We start from the raw sequence: 21,373 nt of genomic DNA, 5'->3' as shown, positions 1-21,373 counted from the left end.
TTAACGACCAGGTATCAGGAGCTGTCATGTAGATGATGTTCCAGGGACCACAATTATGGCAAATTAGTGATCATCTCCCATGCACTTTGATCAATTCAAACTGGGATGTGAGGCCACAACTCTGAACAAGACATATTCATTGGTAATGGACTATCCTGACCACCTTAAATAGCCACACAAGTTGAATGAAATTTATTAGGCAATTGTTTTCAGGCACTGGACAACAGGCAGCCCCAGACCCCAATCTCTGAGAGAAGAAAAACTCATAAGGGAGCCTCATGAGTACTTCAGATCTGCCTGTGGATAATTTCCTGACATTAGCAACACAAGCTGGAGTCCAACACAGTAGCCCTACTGGGCTAGAGATGCAGAGCTCAGACTTTGAGGTAGTTGAAGAGGCTGGGATCCTTAAGGCAAAGAACCAGAGAGGAGGAAGTAGCACATCTGTCGCGGGGGTGATTGCCAGGAGTATATGCAGTGGGTCCCCGAAAATCCATACCCAAAGTCTGGGTTGCATGTGCCCAGGGTAAGACTACACAGGGCTTACCAGAGAGCGAATCCTCCAGGCTGAGGACAGAAGAGAGATGTTAAGTTAAAGCAGTTCTGGGGAGTATTGGAAATGTTGCCCCACTCGAGTGGAGAGATCTCATTCACATCTTGTTGATTTTCCAAGAATCCAGCTGAGACACCAAGAGAGGCCATGCCTTAGGATCAAGGACCAAGCCCTAGAATAAGGCATCCTGACTCACCCTAACAGGGTCTACACACGAGCACTGTCAAAGTCCTCAGGCGAGAGAATCTGGAGGTTGACCATTGCCAGGCTGGGGGATTTTGGAACCACCTTGGGCTTTCTTCAGATCATCCAATAAAGCACAAACTGAACTCTGTGTAAACGCAAGTCCCTCAGTCAGTAACTGAACTACCTTCTAGAATAAAAATGATCACTTTTCAGAGAAAAATTACAGAATCCAATTTCTATAATGTACCATCAACAATGTCCACTAAACTATAAAAAAATCTTAGATATGCTCAGAAATGGGAAAATATGACTCACAGTAAAGGAAAAAAAAGTAGTCAATAGAAACATGCTCAAATGATCCAGATGTTGGATTTAGCAAAGATTTAAAGCAACTTCTATAAATATGCTCAAAGAACTTTAAAAATTCAAGGAAAGGATGGTCTAACGAGAAAACAGAAGGAGATTCTCAGCAGAGAAATGAAAATTATAAATAATAACCAAATAAAAAGAACCAAATTCTATAAGGAAACAGGGCAATAGCTAGAATTTTAAAAATTACTGGAGGGTCTTAACAGCAGATTGGAGGTAGCAACAGAGTCAGTAAACTTGAAAATATATGAATGAAAGTATCCAATATTAAGAAGAAAGAGAGAAAAAATGATTAGAGAAAAATGAGCAGAGCCTCAGGGATCCAAGGGACAAACCCAGACGGTCTCACACACACATAATAGATGTAGAGAGGAGAAGAGAGTGAGAATGATGCAGAAAATATATTTGAAAAAAAAAATAATAGCTGAATATTGACCAGATTTGATGAAAAATATCAACTTTCAAATCCAATAAGTTCAACTAACCCAAGCTAGATAAATACAAGGAAAATCATAGTTAGGCACAACATAGGAAAACTGCTAAAAGAAAAACAAAGAAAAGGGAAAATCTTGAAACAGCTACTGTGGGGCTGGGATGAAAATTACATATAGGGAAACAGCCATGTGGATTACCGGATTTATTTCCAACTTAGAACCAACTGAAGCCAGAAGACAATGGAACATCTGTAGAGTGCTGAAAGAGCATCATCCCTCCACCCAGAACCCTGTACCCAGTGAAAATACCCCTCAGAAATCAGGGTGAAATGTAGACATATTTAAATAAACTAAAGCTGAAAAAACTCTTCACCCGTAGATTCAAGGAGCGCTGAAGAACAATGCCAGACGGAAGCTCATGGTCAATAAGGAAATATAAAACACTGGGCTTTTTCCTTTTCGTTATTTCTTAAAAACCACGTGACTACAGGTAGCCCTTTCTTTTCACGGTGCTAGACAGACGATCATAAAAATTAGCACACTGAAGCTGTGCAAAATTCATAATCAATGGCACATAATTAAGATAGTTCCATGACAGGAATAAAGACGCAGACGTAGAGAACGGACGTGAGGACACAGGGAAGGGGAAGGGGAAGCTGGGACGAAGTGAGAGAGTGGCATGGACATATACACACTATCAAATGTAAAACAGATAGCTAATGAAAGCAGCCGCACAGCACAGGGAGATCAGCTCCATGCTTTGTGACCCCCTAGAGGGGTGGGATAGGGAGGGTGGGAGGGAGACGCAAGAGGGAGGGCATATGGGGATATATGTATACGTATAGCTGATTCACTTTGTTATACAGCAGAAACTAACACACCATTGTAAAGCAATTATACTCCAATAAAGATGTTTTAAAAAAAAGACAGTTCCATGACCTTTAAAATTATTTGTCTAAATACTAACTCTCCTACTGTTGATTACAGAAATGTACAGGAAAGTTAAAAAATAGTAAAATTAATACCTATTTAGTACACTGTAGTTTAAAACATGAGAAACATTGAGAACTGAAGTATTTTCTTTGTTAAAAAATACAAATTACCAAGATTAGTTTGAGGAGTGCTTTCCTTCTTCTCTTCACGTAACTTATGATACAGAGTAGGCATCTCTTCTACGCCTTGGAAAAAAATCTAATCTCTTTTTAAAGTTTGCATTAGTTTCTAACTGATTAAGTCTTCGTGCTTTCAGTGTCATGAAGTATCTCCAAGGTTTTTTAATGTGATTTTCTTAGGTGGCATTACTTCTTCTAAGACACTGTTACCCCTCTGCATCACAACAGCTTTCCTCATTTACGGTGGTGATTTTGTCTTCACTAAGTCCTTTGGCTGGATATCCAGAGTCTCTAGTGGTGGCAGGGCCAACATTCCCATGGTCGACTACTTCTTCATTTTCATTTCTTTCTTGCTCCTTTTTCTTTGTTGGACAACTTCCTCATTTGATTATCCATTTTTGTACAATGTTGTGTGGGTTTGTCACTGGGAGACAAAGAGGTGACACCCCTACCTGCTTTGCTATCTGTGTATAAACTACGTAACAGATGCACGGTGCCATAATCAGGGACAGACTGTGCAAGAAGTGACATGTTTGGGGATCTAACCCGGGGTACATCTGTTATTTATGTTGTGATTTATGAATGGGAAAGCTAGAAGTAAAGTTTGCATTTTATACAGTTATTCACAGTTAATACACTGGAAACCGATATATAAATTTTGTTGTTGGAAGACTAGTATCAATTAAGTAAATGTGATAATGGAAATCTGTGTATATCAAAACTATGCAGGGCTTCCCTGGTGGTGCAGTGGTTGAGAGTCCGCCTGGCGATGCTGGGGACACGGGTTCGTGCCCCAGTCCGGGAGGATCCCACATGCCGCAGAGCGGCTGGGCCTGTGATCCATGGCCGCTGAGCTTGCGCGTCCGGAGCCTGTGCTCCGCAACGGGAGAGGCCGCAGCAGTGAGAGGCCCGCATACCGCAAAAAAAAAAAAAAAAAAAAAAAAAAAAAAAAAAACTATGCAAAGTGAGAGTTACCTGTGTTGAAAGCAGACACTACATTGCGGGGCAGGATTTATATGGAGGCAGAAGTGAAAAGTATTAAATAACAGCACCAAGTTAGTGCTGGGTAAAATGGAGATGCACTGTTTCATAATCACTACGGTTTGGAAATGATGTAACAAGTGTGGGAAGTGTTATGTGGTACAATACTAACTCAAAAATCGGACTTCTTAATTGAAATTTTAATTGAGATAATTGTGGATTTGCATGCAGTTGTAAGAAATAATACAGAGACACCTGTACTGTTTACCCATTTTCTCCGAGGGTAACAACTTTCAAAACTACAGTACACACGAGGATCTTGACTTTGCTAAAATCCACCAACGTTACTCAGATTTCCCTCATCTTACTTGTTCTCATTTCTGTGTGTATTTAGTTCTATCCAACTTTATTGCATGTGTAGGTTTGTCTATCCACCATTAACATTCAAGGTAAAGAACATTTCCATCACTACACCGCCTTGTCCTTTTATAACCACAGCCAGCTCCCTCCCCTCGTTTTCTAATCTCTAGCAGCCACTAATCTACCCTCCATTTCTAAAACGTCAGCATTAAAAAATGTTATATACATGTAATTGTACAGATGTGCCCTTCTGAGATTGGCATTTTCCATTCAGGATAATTCTGTGGAGACACACACACACATAGTGGGATGTATCAATGTGCCTTTCTTGCTACATTAGGATGTGTGCCATCCCAGGATTAACATATGAGATTTGTAAGTGATGCATACCCCACAGGGCACCACTTACACAAAGGGAGGGAGTTTGCTCATGAATCATCACCATTTTATATTCCAGAATTGCCTGGTAATTACGTAGGTGACGCAAACATTCTCCCACAAAGTCCAGGTTTGTTTACTGTAAACAATCACAGAGAAACCAGGTTTTCCTCTTAAAAGCATTCCGTAGATGGGAGCTCACACGTTAGTGCTAACTGACAGGAGGTCCAGTCACCCTGTTTACACAGAGATTCAAACCGATACTTTCTCATCCAGGCATCCTCAGTTGAATCAAAGCACGTGTTTCAAAGACTCCTTTCCCCATCAAAAGACCACACGGATGTGGATCTATTTTTGGACTCAACATTCTTTTACTTGATCTCTAAGCTGCATGGCCACTTACAGTCACTTTACTTTCTGAGCCTCGGAGCCCTAACACATAAAATGGCAATAATAATATATAATTCATTAAATTGTTGCAACAGTTAAATGTGAAGAGCCTGTCACGTAAAAGGTATTCAACACGTGATGGTTACTACAGTGCACGTGTTATCTGAACTCAAATTAGGTCATGTCAGCTGACAAGGGATTGTATTTTTTTCCCTATTTGAAACGGTCAATGTGGGAGATCACAGAAAAGCATAACAAAATCACTTTTAACCATTTAATAAATCATTTTGTAAGAATATAATGTCCAAAAAATGAGATAACCCACAAAAATCCTGAACACACTGCTGTAAGTATGCAGCATATTAGTATGTATATATGTACCTGTTAATGTATATATGTACACAACGTAGTATACACACTAAATATCATGTCTTTGCTGAAGCTAGGCCGTGTGCTTAAAAAGCTGCATGACAGGGCTTCCCTGGTGGCACAGCGGTTAAGAATCCGCCTGCCAATGCAGGGCACACGGGTTGGAACCCTAGTCCGGGAAGATCCCACATGTCGCGGAGCAAATAAGCCCGTGCGCCACAACCACTGAGCCTGTGCTCTAGAGCCCGCGAGCCACAACTACTGAAGCCCACGCGCCTAGAGCCCTGCCCACCGCAATGAAGAGTGGCCTCCACTCGCTGCAACTAAAGAAAGCCCACGCGCAGCAAAAAAGACCCAACTAAGCCAAAAATAAATGAATGAATAAATTCATAAAAATAAAATAAAAGCTGCATGACACCTCCTCCACCCAACCAACCACCAACCTTTGGCAAACTCCTACTCATCCCACCAAGCTCACATGTCACCTCTTCCAGAGAGTTTTCCCCATCTCTCCTCCCAGTAGACCCGGCTCACGTCTCTATTGCTAAACTGACATTTTTACAAGCACCTATGTGCTGTCCTTCCACATTAGACACTGAGGTCCTCAGTGGACAGAGGCAGTGCTTTGGTCTTTTTACCCCCTGCAGTACCCTCTCCAGTCACATGTAATTCCCTGCCTTGCACACAGAAGGTACTTAATGCAGATGCTTAATTGCTTAAGCTCCCTGTCCCTATGCCCCGGCTTGTGTACAGACAGGCCCGTAGGAGACATGTGTTCCAGCTACGCCACCCACGTGTAAACATTCCAGTCCCATCCGGACATCAGAATGCAGCTGGCTCCTCGGACCGGGTTCCTGCTGGGGACTAAGACTTTGGAACAGTGAAGCACAGGCTATTAATGAGGGAAGGAGGCCACCCGGAACCCATTAGCAATGGATAAGCTGTCACTGCCATCACCTATCGGAGGCTCTCATCCTGCACAATTTAGAAGTGATCAAACCTCGGAAGTGGCGGATGGAACACAAGGAGTCCTGCTGCTGTCACGCTTTACTGTCTGCCGTCTCTCCAGCCAACGTAAGTTGTTTTGCATCGTTGCTCAGGGAACCAACACAAATCCAGGTTTCACCAGGGAAGGAGAACTGCCCTCTCCAGGTTAATCAGTGTGGCTGGCCTCATCTGAGTTAAGATCGGGCCCAAGAGTCAGGAGCACCAAAATCAACTCCACTAAACTACCGATCTATGTCAGGTTACTAGGACAGGATTGAAAACAACAGGGATTGGGGCAAGAAGTGGGAGAAGTAACTGAGAGTTCTGAAGCCAGCTTTCAAGCCACAGTCAGAAATGCAAGATATTTGAGTCCAAATCAGGTCAGCAAACTCTCAGAATCAGCTGAGAGCTCCGTGGGAATAAGGCCCTGTCTCTCTCATCCTCCACACCCCTTCCCCTACTCTTAGCACATTCCTTAGACAGTAACAGGCCAGTCTTTAAAAGGCTCTTCCTCAAGTGGCGAGTCGGGGACCTAAGCTCCTACTAGCCTGTGGCCCCCCATTTCCCAGTTCAGGAACCCTGAAGGCCACCACACTCATCCACGTCGACTCAGATGAGGAAGAAACACGGAGGACAGAGTATGAAATCCTTTCTCTTTTTAAAATGGAGTTGGCCTGAATGTGGCATAAATTTCTTCCATTCGTTTCCTATTGGCCATATTCTGTGCTCAGGTACCTGATGACCCCAACTGCAAGGAAGGCCAGAAAACAGTCTCGCCCAGGAAGAGACCACAGGTCTGCCCACCAGCTGGCAGACACTGTCTTGATCTCCTTTTGTGTTCCTTTTTCTCGGAGAGATAAGGCCAGAGAAAGAAAACTTCCAACATGAGATTCTTAAATCAGAATTTAATTCACCACCTCCAGCTTATTCTTCCTCTAAAGGTGGAACAGTCCTTGGAAGACACCTCTGGGGACTTGACAGTTACCCAGCTGACCAAGTTAGGTAGCCAGAATTAGGAGGCCCCCTTGACCTGCGTCTAATACGCAAGCAACAAACGTTCTCTGTGTTTCTATTTATTTGTTCATTTATTAAACATGAAATATTTATTCAGCATCTACTTTATGAGAGCACCATGCCGGCTAGACAGCTCCAGTTCCAGGAAGGAGAGGGTATGTGTCGGGTGGACTGGGTTTTATTCAAGGTCTATAACCTGCTCACAGCAGCCAAGCCTGGTCCTGGCTCCCCCGAGATTCGGGGTTAGATGCTGACGGGGGGGAATGGCTCCCCTGAGCACGGGCACCGAGTGTGTGAATCTCCCACTTCTCCCCTCTGGATCCCTACTATTGTACTGGCCCTGATCCCCACACCCGCCTCGATCAGGATGTGCCCTTCTGCTTATCTGCATCTTGATTATTTGATTACACTGTTTCTACATGTCATGTATAGGAATAAAGTTACCATTTCTCAGGAGGCTGGAATGCCTCTCTGCGTCAAAACAGCCACAAAAAGAACCTGAGACAGGGTTTTTTGTCTGTTTTGGGTCTTTTTTTTTAACTATTGAAGATGCTGATAGCAGTTTGTGCTATAAGAAAGGACAGAGGAAGCAGGGCAGAGAGCAGCGAGGAGAATGCTCTGTAGCTCAGGCAAAGGGGGTCAGACTCACAGCCCTGCATCTCCTGCAGAAGTCTCCAAGACCCATGGCTTCTCCACGAGATGCAGCCCTCATGTCGCTGGACCCTCCTCCCCACCACTCCGGAAATGCTCAGCTGCTGAGGGCGCCTCCAGGCTCAAAAGGGCTGGATGTCCATTTACATGAAAGGTGAGGCTAAAGAAAACAGGCCTGAGAAGGAACCAAACCCATGCCCTTGTCGTGTCTGGCCCCAGGGTTCACAGGAGGGTGAGCAGGTGGGCGAGTTCTGCAGGACAGAAAAGGACAGAAAGAGGCCGGCACCGTTTCCTTCTGCACCTGGTTTGTTGTTTGGGGACCTAGTCATCCCCGTGTCTAGGTTTGAAGGGGTCCACATGCATGGACGTGTTTCAGGGGAAAAGGCAAAAGCTCACGACTCTCGGTGTGAACTCACAGCCTGGACAGTGAGGTCTGGATGCTGCCCAGGGCTGGCCCGTGAGCAAGTCGCCGAACGCAGGCCTGAACGTATTCGAAAGAGACGCCAAGGTATGCCTGTGTCCAAGCATGGATGCTGGGCAGACAGAAAGAATCCAAGAATGAAGTGGAGAGACTGGCTGAGATGCCAGGGTGGGGTGTGTGGCCAGTGTGCGGAGGTGAGGAAGGGAGCTTCCAACCCTCCTGCGGACGGGGTGCAGCCGGGGTTCGGCAGACCACCTGGGCTCCGTGTAGACAGGTGGCAGGTGGACCAGGCCCAGGCTGGCTCAGAAACCTTCCTCCCTGGGAACCATCTATGAGGCCTCCTTTCAGAGTCAGGAAAGAGGCAGAGATTATAATCCCCTTTTTTTCATTATCGACCCAGAGAAACTGGGATCAAGTAACTTGCATCTCCTGCTAAGACCCTCACTCATTCAGCAAGTACTAAGGGGCTACCAGCACTTCTTCCTTCACCATGTAAACAGGAGCTCACGATCCTTTCTGATTACAGGCTAGAAAGCAGCCTTTCCACTGCCAAGTCTGCCTCGCGGGTAGGATCCGGTGTCTGGTGAAGGGAAGCAGCGGTGAGGGGCACAGTGCATACGGCAGAGGCAACAGAAGAGAAGAGCTTTCTGTTCTCAGCGCCTGGTCGCACAAAGACACAATGATAAATCTTATACTTTTAGAAGGAGCACCCACCCATGACCGTGGGAACCCTGTGTCCTTACTAAGTTAGGCAGTGGAGGGTAGAGAATGAATTTGTTTGCCGGGAGATGTACCAATATCTTTGTGAGGAAAACCTTCCCGAGCCCTGGCCATGTCACACACACGCAAGCCCTTATGTGTGCACCACACTGAGCTGGGTGCTCAGATGGCACAAAGGAAACTTAAGACACAGTCCCTTCCCTGCGGGATCCAACAGTACAGCTTAAAGATGCCACCGAATAACAAGTCAAGGGACCATGTGACTAAGCGCTACTGGCGTAGTCCAAAGGATGTGAGGAGGGGTGTGGAGGAAACGTGCAGGGCTGGAGCACAGAGACCTCAGCGGGGAGGTGGATGGACAGCTGGGCAACGAGGGACAGCAGCGTTCAGGCGCAGAGGACGGGGAGCTTCCAGGCGGAGGAGGCAGCTGAGCTGAGTCCTAGTACGGGGAGGAGCAGGTTCCCGCATCAGGGAGGGACAGCTTTTCTGGACTGGAACAGAGGTGTTTTCCGGAAAAGCAGTAAGAGGCAAGTTAGTGATGGAGTCAGGTCATGGTGGAGCTAAAAAGAAAGTACCAAGAGAAAATGGGGAATCGCTGAAGGCTTTTGATGTTTTAGGCAGGCAACCTGCAACCTGCTATGTAGTGCAGGGCTGAGGGATCCAGGAGCCAGGTGGGACATTGGCCGTGGGAGTAGCAACTACTCCCACGGAGTAGTGTTGAAGGACCTTGTGTAGTTTGTTTCCTGATTCAACATAGGAAACAGAGGAGAGGGGGATGCAAAAACGATCCAGAATTACAACCTACGTGATTTTAAGGAGGAGCGCTGTCTAGGAGACTGGAGAAGATGGACGGGAGAGAAAACTCGAGGAGATGGGGTCACGCAGGCGTCTGGAGTGAGGGGAACAGGGGGACAAGTGGAGACGCCTTGGAAGCAGCTGCTGAACCAGCTGTCGATGTGACATCGGCATCGGCTGGGGAACGTCACCAGCACACCAACGCAGTGGAAACGGGGCAGAACTGCGTCAAGAAGGAAAAAATTAAAGTTCTGGCAAAAACAAAAACGCAGGCACAAGACCATAAATGAGGTTAACAGACAAGCGCCATTCTGGAAAACGTTACTGCGGCAGCCTATACAACAGGCAAAGGATGGATGTCCAAGCTACAGAAATCATTTCTCACCAAAGAAAAGGAAAAAGAAAAAAAAACACTAATTACCTAATCAACCTGATAGAAGAGAAAATACAAATAGCCCATCAGCGTACGTGGGAGAACTGGGCCTCACCAGAATTTGGGACCCGGGGGCCAAGCCAGTGGAATGTGTAGGCGAGTCTGGATGTGACCCTGCTCCTTCCTAGCTGGGAAAGCTCGGGCCAGGCCTTAACCCTCACTTTATTATCTGCAGAAGGAGAATGAGAACAAGAGGCACGATCTGAAAGGTCTGTGGTAAGGGTTAAATAAGTTAACGTACGTAAACCGCTCCAAACAGTGTCTGGCCCAGAGTAAGTGCCACGCAATTGTTAGTTATTATTAATAATAGAAAAATACAAATTAAAATAACAATGAGACATAATTTTTCACCCACAGGTTGTCAAAAATTTTAAAGGATGACAATTATCAAGTGTTGACAAGGATTTGGGTGAAATGATACTCCTAAACTCTGAGTGGGAATATAAATTGGTACATCTACTTTGGAGGGAGAAAAACGGCATATTTTACAAAACGGAAAGTATGCCTACTTTAGAACCCAGCAATTCCCCCCTCTGAATATATGCCTTAGAGAAACTCCTGCAAATGTGCACAAGAAAACACATGCCAGGATGTTGACTGTAGCATGTTTTTTGTTGTTATTAGCAAAACATTGGAAAGAATGTAAATTTCTATAAATAGGAGAAGGCATCAGAAAAATAATTCAGTCTATGTAATGCTAGAATACCGTCTAGCAATTGAAAGGCATAAATACAGATCTTTCTAAATAACCAAGCGGCCGGTGACAAACGCTAGCTGCAGTTTGAGTCGCTCATGGATGCCAGGAACACAACGTGCAGTGTCACCTCGGAACCACTGGAGACCACGGGAACGGGGGTGTCGGCTGAGGGGAACTTTAACTTTACTCTTTCTGTAATGTTTTATTCCTTCAAAAAGAAGAAAGAGCATTAGATGCAAAGGAGACAAATGCTAAGTTGCTGATTTGGGGTGGGGAGGATATTCATGTGAGTTATATTATTCTTTGTGCCTTTCTGTATTTCTAAATTTTGAAAAAAAATTTTAAATGCTCTTTGAACAGATGTTCTGAGTGTCACCTAAATTACTTCATGAAAAAACAAGAAAAGCAGGAAAAGGAGGGCAGAGAAGTGGGCCTTAGAAATAACACATTCGGAGGCAGAGGTCGGTGGAGAGGGACCTGGCCAAGACCCAGGAAATCCACAGAAAGAGGGGCGGGCCCTTGGAGACCACGTGACCCACGGAAGGGGTAAGTGCCAGGGAGAGGTCTCTGTAGCCTTACAAATGCCACAAGGGTCCCTCTGGATGGGGGGTGCAGGAAAAGCGTGGACCAAGGAACAGACCGCCGGCTTCCGGGCAGGGTGCGCATACTCTGCCAGAGGGCAGATCCATCAGAGGAGCCCAAGTGGACTAACTTCTGGGGTGGGAGAGAGCGTGGGCGAGGGGAGTGACCTGGGAAGCAGGGACCCCACGGGGGGGCGGCTACAGGAGGAGGGAGCCTAGGTGGGGGTGAACATTGGTTCAAGACCCCAAGCCCCTGCTGTCGACAGAACAAAGGGAAGGAGACTGGCTGTGGACGCAGCTTTTATGATGCTGGAGGCTGGGATGAGGGGAGTAAAGTGCCCCCAGAGCCAGGCCGGGCTGGCACCCAGCCCCAGCCCCCGAGGGCAGTGCCGGCCCCAGGACACCGGCAGAATCACTCCCGGTGCCTGGGGCACGCACAGAGCCTGGAGAACCCACGTGTGTCCAGGCAGCCGTCCTACCAACCCCCCCCCCCACCCCGAGGCAAGGCAAGGCAAGGCGAGCTGGCAGCACTCCCTGGGGTGGGGCTGCCCAGCAGATGCACACTCGCTCATTAAGTGACTTGCATATGGAGTGGAGACACCTCTCCCCCTCACCCACCCAGGCTCCCACCCGTCACGTGGCCCGGGAGCTGCCAGCACCCCCCCGCCCCAGTTCCCCGGGAGCACAGCTCACAGCCAGGCGCTCACAGCCACAGCTGCGACCACGGCTGCGGCTCAGTGCAGGGGCGGAGCAGGGGAGACCTGGGCGCTCAGCTGTCATCCCTCCTCTGGGAACGGCGAGGTCTCTCTCAGAAGTGACGGAGACAGTCACGGCCCAGGGCCCGCACTGTTTCCCTGTCACTGCCCAGTGGTCTCTGCACCCACCTGGAATCCTCCCAGGAGCAGCCCCCAGCCAGCCAGAGAGAAGGGAAGCATGTCACCCTCCCCAGGGGTGAGGCATCTCCCCACCATGGGCTCAGTGGTCCATCAAGGGGCCTCTGTCTCCTGGAAACCGCAGAACCCCTCCTTCGTGGCAGGCAGAGCTGGGGGGCCCTGGGCCCTCAGGAGACTGGGGTGACCCCTGAGCACACAATTGGCGTAAAACCCATCGCAAATAGAACACTAAACATAAAAGAAAAATTAAGTGTGTATTAAAGTTAAAAGAGCTTTCTTCCAGATCTTGTAAACTGCACCATCTTGGAGAAGGTTACAGAAGGATTTTTCTCATTGTTGGCACCCCCGCCCTGCACGCAGCCTGCACGCGTTCTGGGTGTGCATGTGGGCCATCCTGACACAGATGTGTGTGAATGCACATGCACACACAGTTCTCAGGTGTGTACAGGAAACACACACAAACACACGGAAACATAAAACCTGCTTTCTCCTGTCTCTGGTCGTTGTTTCTTCCTCCCTGTCTATTAAGATAAAACCCTGCTTCCCCCAATTATCTTCCTACTGTCTGTCCTCAGGAGCCCTTCTCTGACAAATCCCACTATAGCAAAAACTGTCCGGTTTGATGTCAAGGACTGAATTCTGATTTCCACCTCCCGTGTGTATGACTTCGGGTACATCTCTGGATGTCTCTTTGCGGCCCCCTCCTTTTGATGATAGGATTAAAAATAGCTCCCTCCAGAACATTACTGAGCAAATTCAGTGGGTAACGTATGTCTTAGTCCTGTTTGGTCTGGGTCTTCCCCAAAAGACAGATGCCAAGACAGCATGAGATGCTAGAGAGATTTGTTAGGGGAAACACCCATGAGGAAAACAGGGAGCAGTGGGGAGCTGTCAGACCCTAACTCAGGCCTGGGCCCGTGAGGGAGCGAGGGAAGGAATGAAGAAAGGCCGCTGACCACAGCAACGCAGGAGGAGCTTCAGCAAAGCCAGGAGGGAGCCTTCGGGTCAGGCGCCCAACCAAGAGGCTCACGTGTAAGACAGAGAAGCAAGGCTTCATTGGCTTGGGGCACTTTCTCCGGACGTGGGACCTAAAAGCCTGGCAAGGACCCGGGGATGGGCTAACTCGCTGCTTGGGGGGTTCTTAGAAGCCTGGAAAAGGGGTGCCTGCCCCCAGTGAATGGAAATGCTGGAGTCATCCTGGCAGATGCTGGAAGAAGGAACAAAGGAGGGAGTGGGCTTGCTGGAACATATGAGGTTTACGATCCACAAGAGGCCCTGGGGACAACCATCCACCAGGAATGCCCTGGGGAGGGGCCACTCAGCCTCACCAAGACGCTGACCTCTGCAGGTCAAGGTCAATGGTAGGAGAGGTGCTCCCAGAACCAGGCTGGTTAGTTTCCATGAGGATGACGGGGCCCAGAAAGCCAGGAGCCGGGATTCCTATACACCTGGAAAGGAGGGAGCGCCAGCCAAGGGGCCCTGACCCATGGGGAGCCGCGGAGATGGTTAACAGATCACAGCGCGCACCAAGCAAAACAGCTGGCAGCCAGTGTTAATAACAGCAAGGACAGAAAGGCAAGACGGGGCGGCAGCAGCACACCAACGCCCTGCTCAGTCCTCACACAGCGCCCTCCATCAGAGCCAGGGCCCCACTGAGTGGAGAGGCTGCTTCACTAGCAGCGGGGACCCTGCAAAGCTATGGCAGGTACACAGGGGTGGCCCCCAGTTCTCTACCATTTACTCCGGTGACCACGCTCCAGGGAAAGAGAAATGTCCAGACATATCTAGGACCAGTGGACATTGATATGTGTCTTCCTGCCTGTCAGAGTGGGAATTTATGCGTGCCCACTCTAGAGCTCGTGGGCGCCAGGTAGTAATGGGAGTGTGGCTGAAGTCCAGGTTACAGTGGGCCCACAGGGGCCACCGAGCCAGCCAATGGCCATTTCCCTAGTCCCTGAACATATAACCAGAAGTTTTGGTATACTTGGCAGCTGGTATCACTTATGTCAATTTGGGTTCCCCAAGAACCCACATTGCTGGGATGAGACGTACAAAACATTGCCTGGGAAATGGCTGTGAAGGACAGTGGGGAAGGGGATGAAACAGCCTGGGAGACTCCTCCAACCTCAATGCGAATCCCACGTGAGGGAGAAGGGGGGAAGGGGGGAGACGAAAGAAAGAAGGAAGGTCCCGGCTGGCACTGTAGGTCGAGTGAGATTTGACAAGGTAGACGGGGGGGGTCCTTGAGCCAAAGTCACACGTGGAAGGAGTCTTGCCTCTTCCCTCGGGGAGGCCTCCTGGGTTCTCCTGCCCGCTCACCTGCGGCTGGAGCGGCCGGGGGCACACGGCCTGGGCACAGAGGGGGCTTCAGGGCCCAGCAGCCAGGACATGGGTAACTCTCCCTCTCCAAGTAGGAGGCCCGAGGGGGTGCCCGTGCCCACGCCGGGCTGGAGGGACGGGGGGCACAATAGCGCAGGACCCTTTGCTTCCTTCTCCCCTGGACTCTCCACAGCCCCATCTGCATTTGGCTAGTTTAGGCTGATTTTCGCATCCCTTGGCACGCATTTGGAATCAGTAATACTGCCAACGTTTGTTGAGCGCTTACTAAGTGCCAAGGGTGTGCTAAACACCAAAAGTGAAAAGAAAGACAGTTAGAGGCTGTCTCTGATTAAACAGTTTTCGATCTGGCAGACGAAGCAAATACGTGAACAAATGGGGCAAGGAGCTATTAGATATCCGTGGCACAGTCTTCGTAGCCTAGCGTGGACTTGACGGGACAGGCATCTGTCATACGGTCGGTGGGGAGCACTGAGGAAGAGCTTCATCGGCGACATTTCAGGGCTGGAGTGGAGTCTGAAAGGTGAGCGCTTCCGCAGGCAGACAGGTCAGTGGAGGCTGGGGGACTGGAGATCAGGGCACAGCATCCGAGGCGTGGACAACATGGGGTACTTTGAAACTGCAAATAATTGAATATGTCTGGAGTTTAGGATGCCAGGAGGGGAGCAGCAAGAGGCAAGACTGACCTCGAGGTCAGATCACGGAGGCAAATTATATGGGCCTCATCAAGAGACAGGCTGTGAGGCACCGCTGACACTTTACGGGCAGCACCAAGACCAGATTCACATTCTTAAGACGAAACACCCTGACGTGTCGGCAGACGACGGACGACCAGGAAGAAGTCAGGTTCAAAGAGGCCCTCCTGGTAACTCTGGGGAGAAAGGAGGAAGGTCTGCCATGCCAGGTGGCAGCAGGGATGGAGATGCGAAGGTGGATGCAAGAGATGCTCAGAGGACAGAATCTACTGGATGTGGGCTGGACCTGAATGTGTTTTCGCTGCTACCTGGGTACACGGTCGCGCACAGTGGGGAGTGGACAAAGTGTCAAGATCAGTGTGGAACACACTGGGTTTGAAAGGTCTTTGGTTAATCAGCTTGGAGACATCCAGCCAATAGGCAGTTGGCCAAGAGAGTATGAAAAATAAGAACATGTTCTGGCCTGGGTATGAAAACGAGGCTGCTTTTCAATCACTTAAATATTTGCGTGTTTTCTGTGTGCGTTATAAAGAGAGGGGCTGGACAGGACCGTCTAGCAGGGACTCTGAAAAGAAGTGTGACGAAGAGGAAGTCGGCTAATCCCGCCAATTACACACACAGATAACGCCGCATGCTGGGGCGGTTCCTATTTTGAACAGAGACGTCGGATGCTGGCACCCAACAATTTTGGAGAAACTCCACTGCTTGCCTTGTTTCGCGTTACCCCTGCAAAGATGATTCCAAACACTCCAGTGGGACAGAAAGTGCCACGGCTACGTTCCAGCGGCAGGAAAAGCATGTCTCAGGAAGGTGCCCATCTACCTGCTCCAGCAGGGTGCTCTGAGGGGACAGACGATGCAGGTGAGGCTCCTTTCCCTGTCCCCCTTGTGTCACCCCCTCTGCCGCCGCCAACCCCTCCTGGTCTCCTGAAGACAGGATGTTAGTGATGACAACCGTCAGGGTGACGTGACAGGTGAGATTTATCAGCACTTCATCAGACACTAATAAGGCACCTACCCTGCATCATTTGGGGGGGATGCTCCATCCTCCAAAACGCCTGGTTGAGGGGGTGCCGTTAAAATCTCCACTGCAGAAGTGGGAAGAAATCAAGGCTCAGCAAGACAAGTAACACGCCCAAGACCACGTGCGTAAGTGGTGGAGTCTGGGTTACAACATTCTGGTCTTTCTGGCTCCACGCTCGAGCTCTTCACCACCATGGGGGCTGCCTCTGGGGGATCCTAGCCTCCTGGGCCCCCTGCCCACCTGCTCAGGCCCTGGAGCCCTGGCCTCCATCACTGTGTCACTTCGGTGGCAGGTTCCAAGGTCCTGGCGCAAGAGAGAGGGAAGCAAAGCCCTCCTCTCCTCCAACCCCACTGTCAGGCGAGGGAGCAACCCTGAAAGCGGAAACTGCTGGCGGCCGGGAGGCTGACAGCCTATCCACACTAGGGCACAATTGTTCTGACACGTTTCCTGGCAGCCGGGCACCTGCAGTCATATGGACAACAGGGGCTTTTGTTTCTAGAAGAAAAGCTGTCAGATACCTTATCAGAAAAGCTTGGAGCAGGGCTTCCTGGGTGGAGGCCCCACTCAGGATACTTCCTGTTTTCTCCCCAAGCCCCTGGTCTCCATCTTCCCAAACACTCTTCGGAGACCGCCTTTTCCCAGGCTGTGGGACAGCCTGAGTGCTAAACCTCCCCGTATAGGGGTTCAGCCCTGGAGGCCGTGAGATCCCGCATCTGGTGCACGAGATGGAGAACCCGTGCCGAGCCCCCGAGGCTCCACTCCCTGCCCTGACAGCGGGGCTGGGGAGCACACAGAGTGGAGTCTGAGCTCCATCTGGGGGGCTGCTCCAGTTGGGGGCAGAGCAAGCTACTCCCCAGATAGAACATGCAACCACAGAGGACCAGACCCAAGAAAGGGCACAGAGTCTAGGGCAGCCCCAGACTTGTCGCTTAAGGTGATTATGAAATGACGTGCCCGAGATCACACGCATATTAAGCGGTACTGAAGTGACACTTTCTCTGCCCACCTGACCAGCTCCTATCTATCCCTCAGACTAAGTTCGAGGACTGCCTCCTCTGGTTCCAAGACAGCTCCGGCCTCTGGCTAAGGTGGGGTCCCCCTTCTCCACCCTGTCACACCTTACCCGTCTCCCCCATGAACCCCACCTCCCTCTGGACAGGAACCAGGTATTATTTCTCTCTGTTTTCTTTGCCTCTTGCACAGAACCTGACACCAGGTCAAAGTATGATAAAAACGGCATCGTTAAAACTTTCACACCCGGCCTCCCCAACGTGCTAAGTGTCCTGTCCACCGCTGAAATGGAAATTCCACTTCGCGAGAAGTTAAAGACGGGCCAGGGGCGCTGCGTATCATCACTCATACTGAGCAAAAGGCTGGCGTGAGGGCAGGGGACACACCCCCTTCTAGTTCTTCAGTTAAAACCTGATGGAAATGGACTTCTCGCCAGCACCTTCACGCTCATCACCTGGCACCTGGCATCACCTGGGGAAGAGAGGCTGCCCCTCTGACGGGGCCAGGAGGATGGAGGGTCTGCTCCCATCCCAGCCCCACACGCTGCTGTGCAGAGCAGAGCGAGGGCGGCCTTCTGACGCAGCGAAGGAAGATGGGGAGCTCATGCTGGCTGAGCAGGAAAAGGACAGAAAGAGGGGAGGAAAACGATACCTATCTGGGACCTACTATGTGCCAGCTCCCAGCCCAGCGTTTCCGAAGTCATCTGATCAAATATCGATGGTTTATGAGGGTGGATGTTATAATCTCCATTATACGGAGAAGGAAGCTACAGTGAGCAGCGCGCCGGTAGACACACCGCCAACGTGCAGCTGTGCGGCGGTCAGAACTCAGGCCAATCTGCTCCCACGGCCCCTGCTTCTCCCCAGGTGCTGGCTGCCTCTCCAGGAGCTAAGGCTCACTGTCCGTGCTTCTCCTGGCCTGATATTCCCACGCCGTCCCCAAGGCCACCTCTGCCCCACCAGCTTCACTCCTGGTCTCCTCACCACCTCGAATGAGCCTGGAAAGTCACACACTTGGCTCTTTTGCAGCTTTACTAGGACCAGTGGAAACAACTATGTTAACTGAAGATTCCAAAAAGGAGGTTTTACCTGCTGAGCACGTGCAGAGGGGGAAGGTGTGTGCGTAGCCCCAAGCCGCCAAAACCTAGTGACCTTCCACTCACTGCCCTCATTCCATTGGTTTTCCACAAAAACAACACAGGGCCCTGGCAATGTTCAGGGTAAAAACATCAAATTGCTTCTTAGGGAAAAACATACTGTGTTGTTTTTCCTCCAGACCGTCTCCTGGTACAAAGTATGCGCCCTTGCGCAACTCGGCCATTCCACAGCCTTGGCTGTGGGCACTGATTTTGTAAGTGGTGTCCACTGAGTACACACAGCAATGTGACACAGCGTGACACAGTGGGAAGGAACCCTCGCAACTAAGGGCAGGAAGTAAAAGGTGGCATCACCAGTAGTCCCAGTAATCAGGTGTCACACGTGGCAACTTTTAAATAAGATTTGTAAGACGTGTTCATACCCCCCCACCAGATGGAGAGTGTGGCCAGGACGGTGAGAAGGCTTCTTCGAAGGCTATCGAAGGCTACCCTATCGCGTGAGGAGCTGCTGGGAGAAGTCAGGCCTGCGTCCCTTCATTGGCTGTCCTGTCACTTACCCTCCCCGTTTCCGTAAAATGCAATGACTGTTTCACTTCTATACAGTCATCTGTGACATGAAACTTGAAGATCTCCCAAACTCACCCTCAACGGCCGGTACAACCTCAGAACAACGAGGGCAGGAGGCCAAAAGGCATCATGGGGAGCAGCTCAGAGCAATAAGATGGATCTTACCCAGTGCGACCCATCACAGCATCGTTAGCAAGAAAACAGAATTCCAGATATGACTACTTACATTAATTTCACTAATAAACCTGCCTTCCAAAATGAAAACCCCACCATGGATCATTTCAAAGGTGCTACTTGGCCAGAGTTTGCTGCTTTCGTGACTGAGGTATCTTGGACAGCCTCCAGCCCTAAATGTCCTCTCCTCAGCCACACCCACTGCTTTTCCAACATGAATTTATTGTCTTCCAGAGACCTAGAGCTTCCTTTGATGAATTTACAGCCATTGTTTTTATAATTTCTTAAATCCACAGGTGTGTTTTAAATTTTGACTTTGAAATAATTTCACTGAGGAAGTAGATTTTGCTAAAGGGATATGGCTTCCATATTTTTAAGAAAATCATCTTAGGTTATAGTTTCAAAGAAGACAAATGATCGTTTGGATTCAACGCTCAGGCAGGAGAACCTCCATCAGATTGTACAGACACAAATGTCAGAGTCCCTGACAACCACTGTGCTTAAGTTGCTCACAATCTAGTGGCAGAGACAGACAGCACCTTAGGAATTCCAGGCTGATACAGCAGGCGCTATAGCAGATGTCTGAGGTCCGAGAGAACTCATTCTGCCTTAGGGGGGCCTGGGGGCGGCCAGGGGAGTATCCTCAAAGATGGGACACTAGAACTAAGTTTTCCTTTTTTCTTTTACTGATTTTTTTTTTACTTATAAACAATTTTAATAGCTTTGTTGAGATATATTTGACACAAAATAAACAGGACATACTTAAAGTGTACAATTTTATGCATTTTGTCACACGTGTAGCAGACCCACAGAACCATCTCCATGGTCAAAATAATGACCATTTTCAATAACTTGAAGTCTGCCCGTACCCCTGTGTGATCCCTCTCTGCCCCTCGCACCCCTCCCCAGGAAACCCATGATCTGCTTTCTGTCGCCATACGGCACTTGGCACTTCCTGGAATTTTATACGCATGGAATCATACGGTGCGTATTCTTTCTGTCTGCCTTTGTCCATCAGCATACTTATTTTGAGATTCCCATGCTGCCGTGTGTACAAACAGTTCATGCCTGCTTATCACGAGCAGCACTCCATTGTCTGGCTCTATTCAGAGTCTGTTTATCCACATTCCCCTGAAGGGGGCATTTGGCGTTGCTTTCAGTTTTCAGCTACGACAAACAAAGCTGTGTGAACATTCATGCAAGTCTTTGTATGAATATATGCTCTCATTTCTCTGGAGCAAATGCCTAGGAGTGGATTGGCTGGATCATAGAAACTGCCAGGCTATTTTTCAAAGTGGTTGTAGCATTTTGTACTCCCAGGAGTCATGCAGGAGCATTCCAGTGGCTCCACATCCTTGTCAACACTCGCTGTGGTTGGGCTTGTTAACCGGTCGAGCTGTTCTACCAGATGTGTGGAGGGGTCTTACTGTGGTTTACTTCGCATACCCTGCTGACGAATGACACTGAACATCTTTTCATGTGTCGTTTGCCATCTGCGTATCTTCTTTGATGAACCGTCCATTCAAATCTTGTGTCTGTTTTCTATTGTTTATCCTCTTATTTTCGAATTCTGTCCCATATTTAATCTGGATACAAGTCCTTTATCAGATATACAAATTGCAAGTATTTTCTCCCAATTTAAGGCTTATCTTTTCACTTAGAGATAAATTTGGAAAGATAAGTGGAAGTAAATTAAGTTGTGGAATTATGTTAAAAGTCACTCCAAGAGGAAATAACACAAAGGAAAGGGATGAAGGTGAGAAATACTCTGGTGAGTCCTAAAAGCTGGAACAGTCTTGGGTGGCTTGTGGGTGAGTCCTTGGGAGGCTGTGGGACGTATAACATGACTACTATGCTTCTGGCTCTGTTCTAGGCCTCTATATACGTTGATTTTGCTTAATCCTCTCAACAACCCAGAGAACAAAGGGTTAGTGGTCGGAGGTTGATTTTATAAATGAGGCAAGTGGGATTTGGGGAAATCAAGTGTTTTGCCCAAGGTTTCAGCTCTACTGAGCAGCAAAACTGAGAGTCCTTATCCAAGTTCAGGCGGGTGTATGGCCCTCTTCCACATTTTCCTAAAACCAGATGGAGCAGGTAAAGCAACCTGAGGCTTAAGGGAAAGGCCAACTGGTCGACATGGTGACAA

The sequence above is a fragment of the Tursiops truncatus genome, chromosome 8 (genome assembly GCF_011762595.2).
Source record: "Tursiops truncatus isolate mTurTru1 chromosome 8, mTurTru1.mat.Y, whole genome shotgun sequence".
Lineage (NCBI taxonomy): Eukaryota > Metazoa > Chordata > Mammalia > Artiodactyla > Delphinidae > Tursiops > Tursiops truncatus.
Note: the sequence above shows the minus strand (reverse complement) of the source record.